Here is a 15,748-nt window from a genome sequence, read left to right as displayed (position 1 = left end):
CAGTTGCTAGACCTAAGCAAAGATGTATGAATCCATTATAGGGCCACTCATGTCTCTCTGAAGAAAATTGCTTGAAGACATTCATCTTTATCATATGTATCATCTGTGATATGTGGGTTTTTTTCAAATTTTTATTAAGTATGTACTGCATTTACATTTCGAATGCTATCCTCAAGGTCCCCTACACGCACCCCCCCCCCCGCTCCCCTACACACCCACTCAAACCTCTTGGTCCTGGTGTTCCCTTGTTCTAGGGCATATAAAGTTTGCAAGACCAAGGGGTCTCTCTTCCCAATGATGGCTGACGAGACCATCTTCTGCTACATATGCAGCTAGAGACATGATCTCTGGGGGTACTGGTTAGTACATATTGTTGTTCCACCTATAGGGTTGCAGACCCCTTCAGCTCCATGGGTACATTCTCTAGCTCCCCTATTGGGGGCATTGTGTTCCATCAGATAGCTGATTGTGAGCATCCACTTCTGTGTTTGCCAGGGTCCTTTCAGCAAAATCTTGCTGGTGTATGCAATAGTGTCTGCATTTGGTGGCTGATTACGGGATGGGCCCCTGGGTAGGACAGTTTCTGGATGGACCACCCTTTCGTATCAGCTCCAAACTTTGTCTCTGTAACTCCTTCCGTGGGTGTTTAGTTCCCAATTCTAAGAATGGGGGAAGTGTCCATATTTTGGTCTTCATTCTTCTTGAGTTTCATGAGTATAACAAATTGTATCTTGGGTANTCTAAGTTTCTGGGCTAATATCCACTTATCATCAGTGAGTGCATATCTAGTGACTTCTTTTGTGATTGGGTTATCTCACTCAGGATGATACCCTCCAGATCCATCCATTTGCCAAGGAATTTCATAAATTCATTGTTTTTAATAGCTGAGTAGTACTCCATTGTGTAAATGTACCACATTTTCTGTATCCATTCCTCTGTTGAGGGTCACCTGTGTTCTTTTCAGCTTCTGGCTATTATAAAGAAGGCTGCTATGAACATAGTGGAGCATGTGTCCTTATTACCAGTTGGGACAACTTCTGGATATATGCCCAGAAGAGGTATTACTGGATCCTCAGGTAGTACTATGTCCAATTTTCCTGCTTGTGGACGTTGTACATCGTGGTGCGCACTAGGCTCCGCACCACGATGTACAACGTCCACAAGCAGTTTCCCTAATGATTAAGGATGTTGAACATTTTTGAGGTGCTTCTCAGCCATTTGATATTCTCCAGTTGAGAATTTTTTGTTTAGCTCTGTGCCCCATTTTTAATGGGGTTATTTGGTTTTCTGGAGTCCATCTTCTTGAGTTCTTTATCTATATTGTATATCAGTCCCCTATCTGATTTAGGATTGGTAAAGATCCTTTCCCAATCTTTTGGTGGCCTTTTTGTCTTATTGACAGTGTCTTTTGCCTTACAGAAGCTTTGCAATTTTATGAGGTTCCATTTGTCAATTCTTGATCTTACAGCACAGGCCATTGCTCTTCTGTTAAGGAATATTTCCTCTGTGCACATACCTTTGAGGCTTTTCCCCACTTTTTCATCTATATGTTTCAGTATCTCTAGTTTTATGTGGAGTTCCTTTATCCACTTAGACTTGATCTTAGTACAAGGAAATAAGAATGAATCGATTCACATTCTTCTACATGATAATTGACAGTTCTACCAGCATCATTTGTTGAAAATGTCTTTTTTCCACTGGGTGGTTTTAGCACTCTTGTCAAAGATCAAGTGACCATAGGTATGTGGGTTCATTTCTGGGTCTTCAATTCTATTCCATTTATCTACCTGTCTGTCACTATACCAGTACCATGCAGTTTTTTTTTTTTTAAATCACAATTGCCCTGTTGTACAGCTTTAGGTCAGGCATGGTGATTTCCCCAGATATTCTTTTATCATTGAGAAGAGCTTTTGCTTTCCTAGGTTTTTTGTCATTCCAGATGAATTTGCATATTTCCCCTTTCTAACTCATTGAAGAATTGATTTGGAATTTTGATAGGGATTGCATTGAATCTGTAGATTGCTTTCAGCAAGATAGCCATTTTCCAATGTTGATCCTTCCAATCCATGAGCATGGGAGATCTTTCTATCTTCTGAGATCTTCCTTGATTTCTTTCTTCAGAGATTTGAAGTTCTTATCATACAGATTTTTCACTTCCTTAGTTAGAGTCACACCAAGGTATTTTATATTATTTGTGACTATTGTGAAGGGTGTTGTTTCCCTAATTTTTTTTCTCATCCTGTTTATCCTTTGTGTAGAGAAAGGCCACTGATTTGTTTGAGTTCATTTTATATCCAGATACTGCACTGAATCTGTTTATCAGGTTTAGGAGTTCTCTGGTAGAATTTTAAGGGTCACTCTGAAATAGAAGAGGAGAGTCAAAACAGAACTAGATTGTTTCCATGAATTAAGGAGAGAGAAATTAGGGAAACTGAGAAACCTGCATTATGACAGCCAGATTTCTGTGAAAAGAGAGCTACTCAGAAAAAGGTATCTAGAGGAGAAAGAAAAAGGGGCGAGAGAGAATTAGAGAATTTTTGCAAGTAGAACTGATTTGTCAAATGTCTCCAATTATTTCATTCACTGGAGTAAAATACCTACATTTACAGTCACGTTGATAGTTCCTATCATGGTAGGGGTAGGTGTGGGTGTCAAAATATAAAAAACATATATTAATAGGAAAGGTTGTGTAAAGATTTCCATAGGAGTTTCAAAAAGGTCTTACTTAACACTAAGATGACTGAATGAACTAAACCACATAGACTACAATTTTTGTAGAAATATTGGAATAAGTAAAAGAAATTATCAAAAAATCTTATATTCCTTGGAATCTAAAAGGTTTTGTGAATGCCTATGTATATGACACTTTACCTCTAAACAACACAATACAAATTCTTCTTCTATGTATGTGAGATAATTACCGAAATACTCCACATGACTTGTCATTAAAAAATTACCGTTAAATTAAAAAACTTGAAATTATGTGAAATATTTCCCTTGACTACAGTGGAAATAAACCAGAAGATAGTAGCAATAGGAAATGTATAAAATTCACAAACCTAAGAAAATTTTAAATGTACTCGTTTTTCCTTCATGCCAAGTTTTCTGCCTGTGATTTAATTTCAGATGGAAAAAGAATAATAGATCTAACCACAGTGAAGGCTGGTTATCAATCCTGAGGCTTTAAGACCCATAAAAATCCATGTTTCAACCCTGTCCTGGCTCACAACAAGTCTGATTTACTGGAAGGGAGTTTAGGAGCTGTAATATTTGAGACAATCCTCAACTCTTAATCCTCATAAAATTAAACTTACCTTATATTAGCTCTAAATGTAAAATAACTTTAAAGGTGATTGAAGGTCTTGAATACCTTTTAGAAAATTGTGTTCTTTGAGAAAAATCACTTAGTATATTGGATTTCCAAATGAGAATTCTGCTCTGTGTCTTTATGAAGCGTACAATATAATTTAAGTATTCTATTCTGTGAGTCTTAAATAAACTTAAGTTTTTATTTAAAAAAAAAGACAATTCTCATCTGTAGTTGTATAGATTTTATAATTTTCTTATCGGCCATATTCACCAGCCAGCCAGGAGCAAGACCAAAGAAAATCTGCATTGGATCATTCCAAGTGCTGAGCATTCTGAAGAGTTATTTCGTCTTCTGTGATATCAAGAACAAAGTAGTCATATTTCATGGCATGGTCAAACCTTGCTTCAGAAAACTTGGCAGGGTAGCCAGGTACCCTCTGTTTTTTGCATCGGTAAAATAGGGCAGTATCACCTCAGGAGGGACCATTCTTTTTGGAATGGGTTGTCTTCACAATAGGAATGGAACAAGCTTGCACAGAATTTCTAGACGTCTTGGGTCATAGAAAGTAGTAGTAACACCACCATCCATTTTTTCCCCAATCACAGCAATGGCTAATTCTGAAGCTAACTACACCTCAAATTAACTTGTGCTTGAAAAGGATCAGCAGCAAATAGCTGGACTCCATAATCTCTTTAAAGTGGTTGGATGGTGACACCTCTCCCATTCACAAGATGGATTAAGTCAATACATACAGTTGGATTAACTTGGCCTAAAACTATGAGATACTATAGTCTCCCGAGACTCAAAGGCTGATACTGGTGTCTGAAACTGTTCTTCATTGAATCCATACTTGGGATTTGTATGTAAAATGTAGTCTGCCCTCCCTCAAAGCTCAATTTCGGCCAAGTTTCTCTCTGACTTTATACTTTATGGCCTCTGCCACATTTCTTACCTCACGCCTGATCCCTTGGTCGTCTTTTCTGGTTATTGTTTTAAAGTTAGGATTGGAATTTTGGATGGTCAGGCTCACTCTGCAAGGACAGCATCAAGGCCAGGCTGGTCCAGCAACCTTGCGCCAAGTCAGCCATGACCCCTGGGCTTTCCAAGGGAGCCCTAGAGGTGACTTCAATGTACTTTCAAAAATTGAGTTAGTGATGAAATTATGAAGAAAAATAGAAAGTGCTTTGAGGTTGGTTAGAAATGAAGACTGTTATGCTAGATGGAGTGGCATATGCATGTTGGTCCAGTGCTCAGGAAGCCTTTAAAGCAGGAGCCTGAGAACATAGCTGGCCTCGGCTGCACAGAGAAACTCTCATGTTTTCCAAAATTCATCTATCAATGCTAATGGGAAAGAATAAAAGTACCCCCATGAAATGCCATACATGCCAAATTAGATAGGAAGCTAGATTTGTTTTGATATGATACCAAAAGTATAGCCAACATTAGACAGATGAACTGGGTTATATGTAAAAACTACCATGTTCTCTACATCATTATTTGTAAGCAATTCATCTTATGAAACTTTAAAGTAAAAATATAAAACTAACACCTGAAGCTAAACAACCACAACAAAACCCAACAATTTGCTTAATAGTAGGTAAAGATGTTAAACAATTGCTTCATCAAAGATCATGCATAAGTACACAATATGCATGCAAGTGAAAGAATGATAATGTTCCTCCCAAAAGCCATAGATTAACAAAACTTCCAGTACCAGCTATGAGAACCTTCCCTTGTCTGTAATGGCAATCCAAGTATCAGACTAATCAATGTGAACCATTGCTATTTCCCTTGAGTACTTCCTAGAAGGTGAAAACAAGTCCCCATGGTTGAAGGCAGCATACACTTTTTGAGTATAGGACTTAGGGAATTTAACCTGGATATGGCCCCAAAGAGTCTTGCCCTGAGGATCACCTTTTATTGTGTCACAGGTTGTTACGTAATCTTCAAATCTGGGAAAACCATCAATAGTACTAGCCAGCTATAATGATTATGAATCATAACTACCTCAACACAGCAAGAATTGTTTACAGGTTTAATACTAGCATAAGTATCTTGGCAAAAACTAAGAGCTATTAAATTGAACTTAAATCTCATTCAATACAAGGCAAATCATGCTTGGTACTACAAACTCATGAACTAACCAGGGATAGTGATGATGACAGGGGTCTTTGAAGAGAACCCACTGCTTCCTCTAACTGTATTTTAAAACCTATCCCAATATCTACAAATAATTGCAGCTTCCACCCTTTATCAAATAACCTTTTTTTCCAGCAGTAGCTGGAAACCATTGTAGAAAGCTACAAATAGTCAAAATAACAAACTGTTTCTGCACCCATGTCTCACAGAAGATAAAAGAAAAGGGACTGAAAGATTGTGACACCAAGAGAACCAAAAATCTGATGTGAGATCATGTTTCTAGATATGACAGAGAAACTTCACCTTCAACATTGCTACCTAAACAAAACCTGAACAAGCACAATGCCAGTAGGCATGCTTCTATGCAGTGGTCTGGAGCTAGACAAGACATAGGCAACTAGAGGATGCTGAGAGCAAGGGGAGTAATATTCCACCAGAAAGAAGCTCCATCATTGGTTATCTAGCTGAACACCAATGGGGTCTACCCTGAAGTCACGTACATACAGGCAACATGAAAGTGACTCACGAGCCACTTTATGGCTTTATATATATAAATGGAACAGTAATAATTAAAGAAAGCCTGAATTTGAGAAAGTGCTAAAATAGTCATGGAAAATGTTGGGAATGGAAAGGAAGGGACAAAATGATTTAATTATTTTCAATTAAAAATAAATTAGTTTAAAGTAGTTTAAATAAATAGAAATGAAGTACAACATAGAAATATATACAGAGCCTGAGAATGTCATGTAAAATAGAATAAACAAGGCAAAAAGTGATACTTTGTATGATTTTTATATATAGGTTCCCAAGACAAGCCAGTCCATAGCAACAGAAATCAGGTCAGATATTTCTAAGAAGTATAGGTAGAAAAGAGAAAGCATCCTCATTGTGGGTACAAGCTTTGTTTTTGTGTTCATGCAAACATTTAGAAATCTGTATTTTGTTTGTTTGTTTGTTTTCCTATATTATAAATGAGCTGGATTTCATACTTTAACATTATTAAAATGATTAATTTTACTTTGATTCAAAGAAAAATTAAATATAAGAAAGTGAGATACAATTCTTAGGTACATATATAAGATAAATGACATTAAATGACCAAATAAAACCTATTGGGATATGTTTAGAACAAAGCAATAGTGGTGGCAAATTCTAGTTCACTCAACCCTGTATTCTTCTCTGATGTTAGCATTGGTGGCCAGGAAGTTGGTGGCATGAAGATTGAGATATTTGCTGATGTTGTGTCTAAGATGGAAGAGAAGTTTAGGTAGTTCTGCAGTGGAGAGTTCAAAAAGGATGCTGTTACTATAGGACACAAAGGAAGCTCCTTCTACACAATCATAAAGGATTTTGTGATCCAGGGTGGAGATTTTGTTAATGGTGATGGTTATGGGGTTGCCTGTATTCATCAGGGTCAATTTATAGCAGAAAATATAAAATTAGACACTCAGTTCTACATGTGTTTTCCATGGTAAATAATGGTCCCAGGACAAATGGGTGCCAGTTCTTCATCACATGTCCTAAGTGTGATTGGCTGGGTAGGAAGCATATAGTCATTGATGGACTTCTAGTAATGTGAAAGATTGAGAATATTCCCACAGGCCTCACCAGTAATCCCAAAATGCTACTGGTAATCTCACAGTATGGGGAAATGTGATGTAAATCAAGACTGAACCAGATCTTCTAATGTTTTAGGTGACATTCTCCCTTGAGAATGACAATTTGAAGTGACCCCTGTGTTTGCCTCCATGACTTCACAGTGTGTGATGCAGGACCTGGAAATATCATGGATCAGAACCATTATCCTGCTTAAATTTTATACTGTAAATAAAGGATTAATTAATTAATGCAAGAATTAATGCCATTGTTCAAAATATATTTAAAATGTATAAACACCTCTTTTTTCAGATGATAAAGGGTATATACATCTAACAAAGTATTTGGTCATTTAGAAAAATTACTAGTGAATATCATCACATGGATTAATTTGATGTTATGGCTGTCAAGTTCAGGCTGTCACAACACATCATATTGCATGGTCTATTTATAGTAAATGACTATCCTAACATAGAAACAGAATATAATTAGTTGCACTCAGGACTGGGTGACTTCTCATATAAGTGGTGTGACTTTCCACAGTAATGAAAATGTTCTGAAAAGGACTGTAGCATAATAGTATTTGGTGAATATACAAAACAAAGTAAACACCTTTTTATTGTGAGCTTTGAAAGTTGAAATGTGGGGCTTTTGAAATATAGTAAAATTTAATAACATGTATGAAAACATATTATCTCATCCATGATCCTAAGTGAAAAGTAAATGAGAACCAAAACCTCTAAATGTACTATGCAAATGAGATCAGGAGAATGAAGAAGGAACCCAGAATATCTGATAGAACAGAAAACAAGCCACAAGATGGTAGACTGGAACCAATAGCACCAACAACCACAATAAAAATAAATGAAGTTACTCTGAAGTTGAGAAGCAGAGACTACCAGGAAGAAAACAGTTTAATAATATTGTGATTGTATGACATTTCTTTTCAAATAAAAATCTCGGTTTTGTTGTTGTTGTTGTTTTACACTTCTCAAAGTTCCAAAAATAAGTGATGAAGTGCTTGGTTCTAAACAGAAAACCTCTATGATCCTCACAAAGATATGGAAAACATTAAAGAATATAAGAGACTGAGAATAAGGTGGTGTACCACAAATGTAATGGCTGGGATATGGAGGTGTAACAAAAAAAATCTGATTATGACTTGGCACTTGCATTCAGAACTGTGGTTATCTACGTGGGACATATACAGCATACGGCTGTTAACATTTTCTCTGTGTCTTGGTTCATTTTTTTTTGTCTAATTGACATAAATTAGAGTCACATGGGAAGAACTCTCAGCTGAGAGAATACCTCCATAAGCTTTGCCTATAGGCAAGTCTGTAGTGTATTTTCTTTACTAGTGACTGATATGAGAAAGCATAGATCATTGTGAATGATGCCACTTCTCAGCAGGTGGTCCTGGAATGTACATGGGAGCAGATTAAATCAAGTTCAGGAAAGAAAACCGTTTGTGACCTGGTTGAGTTCCTGCTTTGACTTCCGTAGATGATAGTTTGTAATGTGAACCTATAAACTGAAATAGACCTTCTCCTCCAAAGTTGTTTTGGTCATAGTACTTTATCATAGTAATAAAAACTCTAAGATAATCATGGGTGGGAAAGGGACATATGAGGAATCACTCATCCATATGAGGGTCACCCAGTGACTGGGAGTGGGTTATCATTTTCTCTTGTGTGGTCACCAAAAAGTTGTCCATGTTTCAGTGAACAATCTCACATTTATTTTCTTTCAAGTAACTCCAATTAAACAAGACAGTAGAACACCAACTTCTTAGGAAGAAGAAACTTAGTGGCAAAGGGAGAGAGGCAAAGCGAGGGTATGGGGTTAAGCAACTTAATTTTATTATATGCATAGGTAAGACAGCCAAATACTAAATACATCCTTTTAGCTTTTCTTTTTTGTGTATGTATGTGATTAAGCATATGTAATTGGAAATAGTGCTACATAAAGCAGAAACATATTAAACAAATCCAAACAGTTCTCTGATATCCTGCCAACATTATCCAAGGAATTTAACTTATTAGGATGTTGAGACTGTTTTGAATAATTAATGGTGGGTGACAAAAGTATTTTCACACATGCTTCTAGATATCTGACATGTTTTGGGATGGTGTTAAACTTTCTATTAGCTTAACTCTATCACTTAAAGTGCCAAATTAGTAATACTGTAATGTCTCATATTGTGATAGTGATAATAGGATATGAGCCTGATGAAAAGACAATTATCTTTCTTCTCTGGTGTAATACATTTCCATTTGCAAAAGGAACTTACAATAATTTATATTTCAAATAAGTATTCTTTAGGAAATTTCTCTCCACCATTTCACAACCTTCACTTAACAGAAGGCTTACATGAAGTTCCTGGGCCAATCTAGAATGATAGCACCACATTAAACTTCAGCAAAGAAAACTGTTGGAGAAGATGGGAACTTTTCTAGTTCGCACAAAAACAAATTTTGGAGTTGATACCTCAGTGGTCAATGTCATCCTAAAAATGAATTGCGAAGGGGATTTCACGTTACATTGCTTTTTCCCCAGAGTGTGAGAAATGGATTACTACTACGCAATCACATAAAGACTACCTGAAGGCTGAGAAACTGGAACTGCCACTTTGACTTATATTTAAGCAAATGAATACTGCAGCCTCAGCCTAAGCGTGACGGCCCAAGAATCACTCCTCCTCCCCCTTATTTTTGGCATGAAGGGCAAAAGCAAAAGTAAAGGCTGAGTTTTACGGTGCCATTCGTTCCTTTAGGATTCTTACATCAATAAGACAACCAACCCAGTTTGGACTCCAAGGCTATTATATCCCATTTTGCCTTCGTAAAATTTTATGTCATTACTCCAACATACCACATCCAAGTGAAAATTATCAACGCTCATTAGGTGATGCTTTTCTATGCGTTGTTAAAGAACCTTCCATCAATGCTATTACCTTATATTCAGCTAATGAATTCCAGTTTTTAAAATATTTCTCTGAACATATCCAAAACTATATTTCATTAAAAAATGGGAAAATGAATAACAAAGAATTCCTTAAGGTAGGGAAAATATGTTATTTATTCTGCATCTTCAGTGCCTCATAAGTCTTTAAGAAAATTATGCTCAATAAATGAATATACAAGTGATGTTAATATCATTGGATAGACTAATTTGGAAGGAGGGATCTCATGGACCCCCACCTCTAAATGAAGAGCTACAAACAAAAATGATAGCTGAGAAAGATAATTAGTCTTCCACAGTGATATGCCTACTTATTGTTTATCCAATACAAAACTTTCAGCTCTTAAGATGTATAAATACACTAAAAATATATGATATAGTATTATATTTATATTCATTATGTATGTATGTAACAATAATAATAAAAAATAAAATCCTCAATTTGAGGGAAAGTTTTCCTCTTGTACAGTAGTGTCTATTAGTGTGGTTCATCTTTATTCAGCAATATTCATGAGATTTCATTGGTATCGCTTCTCCGATATACCTAGAAGATACTGTAAACTTCCTGTACATCAGGCTCTTATAATCCTTCTGCTCTTTTTTCCGCAATAATTTCTGAGCCTTAGATCCAATAGTTGTTTTATAGATATATCTGCTGAACTGTGTACCACATGGTGATCAGATCTTTGCAGTTTGAATGGTTGTACTTTTAAATTTTTTTCTTTATCTTTTGCAAAGATGTGTTTCTTTGATGATAAATAAGATTTACATATATATGTGGCTATAACAAAATATACTTAGAATGTATTTAAAGATTAAAATGGTTTAGTAACATGGTGGTTCAAATTTCTCCTCCAAAATCCATTTTTTTACTATCCCTGAGTAGTTGGCTGGGTTTCAAGTATCTGTCATGATTTCCTCCATGTTCAATTAGAGAGATATTGGTTAGTGCCACCATACACATGCCATGACTATACCCTTAGGGATATCATGCCATGATGATTGCTGTTTGTACTTCAAAGGTATATGACCTGAGTAAGACTACTGGTTACATGTGTACCTAGGAAACTTTCATGCTACCTTTTTGTATCATGAAAGCTAGTCTTCATGGAGACTTTCAGGTCATATCTTGCTCAGATTCTCAGTTTCCTGTTTACAAAGTACATGGTGCCTTCAGCAACTGGGAAATGTCTTCAACATTTAGTAGGCAAACAAGTACTATAGTAGTAGTCCATATTGATTTTTTGAGTCTCTTGGACTCCTCTGATGAAGACCTAAAAGGGGAATTCCTCATGCCTGGTGGTAGGGTGTTTGAAAGATAATCTAGGACTCTTTTTGGAAGAAACAGTGCAGGTCCAGATGAGAAAATTTCACTTAAATTATGTGTATTTGTTTGTATACATACAGATACATATGATATATAAATTTAGATAAATAGTTATATGATTCCTTATGAGTTTTTCTATCAATATCTATATGACTATCTATATGGATATGATATATATATATATATATATATATATATATATATATATATATATATCACCTAATATTTAAGAAGATCAAAGACAGTCCCAGGAAATAAATTTATGCATGCATTATAATGAAACTATAAAGCAAAGGAAAGCAATCATAAATCTACTAGAATGAAATACACATTATTTAATGTACCAAAAAGTTATCCAAAAATAGTCCAACATATATCTCCTCATATTTTTCAGTTATGAAGCTGTTCACTTATTTATTTATTATTGTTTATTTTATTTATTTATATTTCAAATATTATCCTCCTTCCCAGTTTCCCCTCCACAAGCCCCCTATACCCTCCTTCCTCCCCCTGCCTCTATGAGGGTACTTCCCCACCAACCCACCCACCCACTCCTGCCTCAGTGGTCTGACCTTCTCCTACACTGGGTCATCAAGCCTCCACAGGAAAAGGGGGCTCCCCTCCCAGTGATGCCAGATAAGGCAATTCTCTGCTACATATCCAGCTAGAGTCATGAATACCCACTGTGTACTCTTTGGTTTGTGGTTTAGTCCCTAGGAGCTTTTGGGCTTCTGGAAGCTGTGCATTTTTGAGCATTAGAAAAACACCTACAGTTCTATGAGATGGTTTATCAGATTTTGAATAGCTTACAATTGGAAATATGTAACTATAACTTACAATTGGAAACATGTAACTAACTCACTCAAGTTGAAGAATGTATCTGAGTATAATGAAATTTCAAACCAGATTTCTCCTTAAAACATACCATAATATTCATTAATGAAAAAGCATGCATTGAAGAGATTATTATCAACCATTTTAAGTTATAAAAGGAAGTAAACCATTATTGCACCATGAAAAGTAACATATTACCTGTCAGCATGACAACACTACTTTTGACAAGTATTTGCATAAAAGTATTTTCAGCCTTGACAGAGCCTCCTAGCAGTTTCAGTATCTTTATTGAATGAAGAGCCCACTGCTGTTCTGAAAGTGAGTTGTTTTTTCTCTACTTTATAGGTGACACTGGAAAATAGGAGAACAAATGGTATTTTAAAGTTAAGATATCTAACAAGAAGGTTAGAACATTTTCTTGGTTGATTTATTTTCCCTTATCCTTTACAATTACAAAGGCTTCTGGCTTTGAATTAGACAATATTGATCACTGAAGTAGTGCTTTTCAGCATCTTCATTTACAGGAGGGAAATGCCAAGCACTATTTTCATTAATGTTCTCATGAGGCTCAGCTGTCTAAATTGCAAATGTACTCTTAATTTTTAAGGTTTACACATAGTTGATTAAAACAGTAAAGTGGGCTTTTTGGTGTTTCATAAATCTACACCATACATAACTCTAACTAATAAAAGTTCATATTGTACTCATCTAAGTTTAATATGCTTTCAGTGTAAGATGTTTTATCCATAAAAATATAATTAATTTAAAATACTTAGTAACAATGTACCAAAGATATAGACTGCAGGATTTGTAAAATTTAAAGTGTATAATAATCTATTCATCATAGACACTTAATTTCATGAGATAAATAAGGATGAAATATATAATGTCCTAGAAAAAATAATCAACCTTCTAAATCATGTAGTTTTAATATTTAATTTCTTTATATTTTCAGTATACAATAGAGGTTTCTCATTTTCACTGTGCAGTTTTATTCATTATTTTATATGTTTTGAGCTTTGCTAAATGACAAATCCTCTGGTCAGACTGCTTTATACATAATAGCATTTCATTATTTCTTACATTTTATTACTCTAATTGTACGGTGTTAATGATTGGGTGTCCCTGACATAAATATTTATTTCCTTATTTTAATCTGCTCCTGGAATTAAGAAAAGATAAATTGATTGATGACTCTTCCTGAAAATAGGATCTAGAAATTCTATAAAGCTACACAAAATAAATATCTGAGACTTTTTTTTTAATCTGAAAAAATGTAGATAGATATTTAGGGGCAATGGAAATATAATAAGTAACCTAAATGTGTGGCAATAATTATTATGTCTCATGATATTGTAAATTAATTTGGCCAGAATAGTCAAGTGATGAAACTCTAAAACAATAGAGAAAATGCAAGGGTTGAGGGATAACTTAAAAAACTAAGAAGATGCATGGGAAATCAAATACTAAGTGTTTTAACTGAGCCTGAGTCTTTGGTTCACATCTAAATCTAACGTGTGTACTGTTTATTTGTTCTGTTATTACAGATGCTTTTTCAATAAAGTATCATATAGTCCTGGTATATGGTGAACATAGCATTAACCAAGGCTAGCTCTACCACTGAGCTGCATATCTTAATCTTCCCTAATTTCCTTTTTTCCAGGCACTTCCTAAATTGCCAAGACTAACCTTGGACTTGCTACCATCCTGTGTTAGCTTTGCTAATTGCTGGGATAATAAGAAAGTATTCCTAGACCAGGATTTAGGCTTTAACCTGAACATGTCATTATATGTGAACTTACTTCCTTATAATGGACTTATAGTTTCTTATTTTGTCTTTTAATTGAAAAAAATGTAGACCTTTGGAGAGTTATTGAGATTTTAGGCTTAAAGTTTACCACTGTATTATGTTGAGACTGTTCCCTCTATTTTCATACTCTTGTTTTTGTCTTGGTGGTTTCCTGTGGGTTTCCATGACATCTTAATTGTTCTTTCTATATTGAACTTCTCACTGGATACTAGTGGATCTTTACCACTTTTTGTGAAAGACCAACACTACTCTTCATTTGCTTACTTTATTCCCTATCACATTATACTTTTTTTTTAAATCTCATCATTTATATATGCCACAAAGACTACTCGAAAAGAAAATGTAAGTTGGATCAATAATCATGATGTCTATTATATGTATTAAAGTGTGGCTCCTTCATCTTTTCCTAGGACAGGCTATAGTACAATGGACCAATCAGTCCCTGCTGAAATCAATATTCTTCCTTCTCTATGTTCAGTGAATTTTTAAAATAAATTATCCTAAATTTAAGAAATTATTTCCTTGAGCATTTCTCTTCATATGTTGGCTGCCACATCAGATGGTAATATAACTTATTCTTTAGTGACATATGTTAAAGAAATTCATAAAAACGGGTGTGTTGTTATATACATGCAATCCAGGTACTGAAGAGAGTCGAACCAGACCATCTTAAGTTTGATGCTAGCTTCCTCTATATAGCAAGTTTGAATGCAAATTGTTCTACATAGTGAGGTACTATCATAAGCAAATAAACAAAAAAAACCCCAAAAATGTGAAGAAGAGGAAGAAGAAGAAGAAGAAGAAGAAGAAGAAGAAGAAGAAGAAGAAGAAAGAAAGAAAGAAAGAAAGAAAGAAAGAAAGAAAGAAAGAAAGAAAAGGAAAAAGGGAAAAAAGTCAACACACACAGTTTATATGATTTTATTTCTGCATATTCTGACGTCTTTTGTGCATGTATGCCTGTGTATGTGCCCATGTGTCTGTTTGTGTGTTTATACACATGTGTGTGTATATGCCATGGCATGTGTTTGAAGTTCAGAGAACATCTTGTGTGTGTTGGTCTTCTCCTTTTTTTTCCAATTTTTATTAGGTATTTACTTCATTTACATTTTAAACGTTATCCCCAAAGTCCGCTATACCCTCCCCCCCTGCTTCCCTACCCACCCACTCCCCTTCATGGCCCTGGTGTTCCCCTGTATTGGGACATATAAAGTTTGCAAGACCAAGGGGCCTCTCTTCCCAATGACGGCTGACTAGACCATCTTCTGCTACATATGCAGCTAGAGACATGAGCTCTGAGGGTGCTGGTTAGTTCATATTGTTCTACCTATAGGGTTGCAGACACATTCAGCTCATTGGGTACTTTCTCTAGCTCCTCNCTTGGGGGCCCTATGTTCCATTCAATAGCTTATTGGAAGCATCCACTTCTGTGTTTGCCAGGCACTGGCATAGCCTCACAAGAGACAGCTATATCAGGGTCCTTTCAGCAAAATCTTGCTGGTGCATGCAATAGAGTCTGTGTTTGGTGGCTGATTATGGGATGGGCCCATGGGTGGGCCAGTTTTTGGGTGTTCCATCCTTTCGTCTCAGCTCCAAACTTAGTCTCTGTAACCCCTTCCATGGGAGTTTTGTTCCCAATTCTAAGAAGGGGTGAAGTGTCCACATTTTGGTTTTCCTTTTTGAGTTTCCTGTGTTTTACAAATTGTATCTTGGGTATTCTCTTATCAGTGAGTGCATATTATGTGAGTTCTTTTGTGATTGGTTTACCTCA

The 15,748-nt window shown here is 35.6% G+C and overlaps 2 pseudogenes; one reads left to right on the top strand and one right to left on the bottom strand.

Moving 5' to 3' along the window:
• Positions 1–340: 340 nt before the first annotated feature.
• Positions 341–7,106, top strand: LOC110314197 (annotated as a pseudogene).
• LOC110313700 lies at positions 3,509–4,398 on the bottom strand (annotated as a pseudogene).
• Positions 7,107–15,748: the final 8,642 nt, after the last annotated feature.

The sequence above is a fragment of the Mus pahari genome, chromosome X, assembly GCF_900095145.1.
Source record: "Mus pahari chromosome X, PAHARI_EIJ_v1.1, whole genome shotgun sequence".
Lineage (NCBI taxonomy): Eukaryota > Metazoa > Chordata > Mammalia > Rodentia > Muridae > Mus > Mus pahari.
The sequence above is the reverse complement of the archived record's forward strand: the minus strand, read 5'-3'. Positions and strand labels throughout refer to the sequence as shown.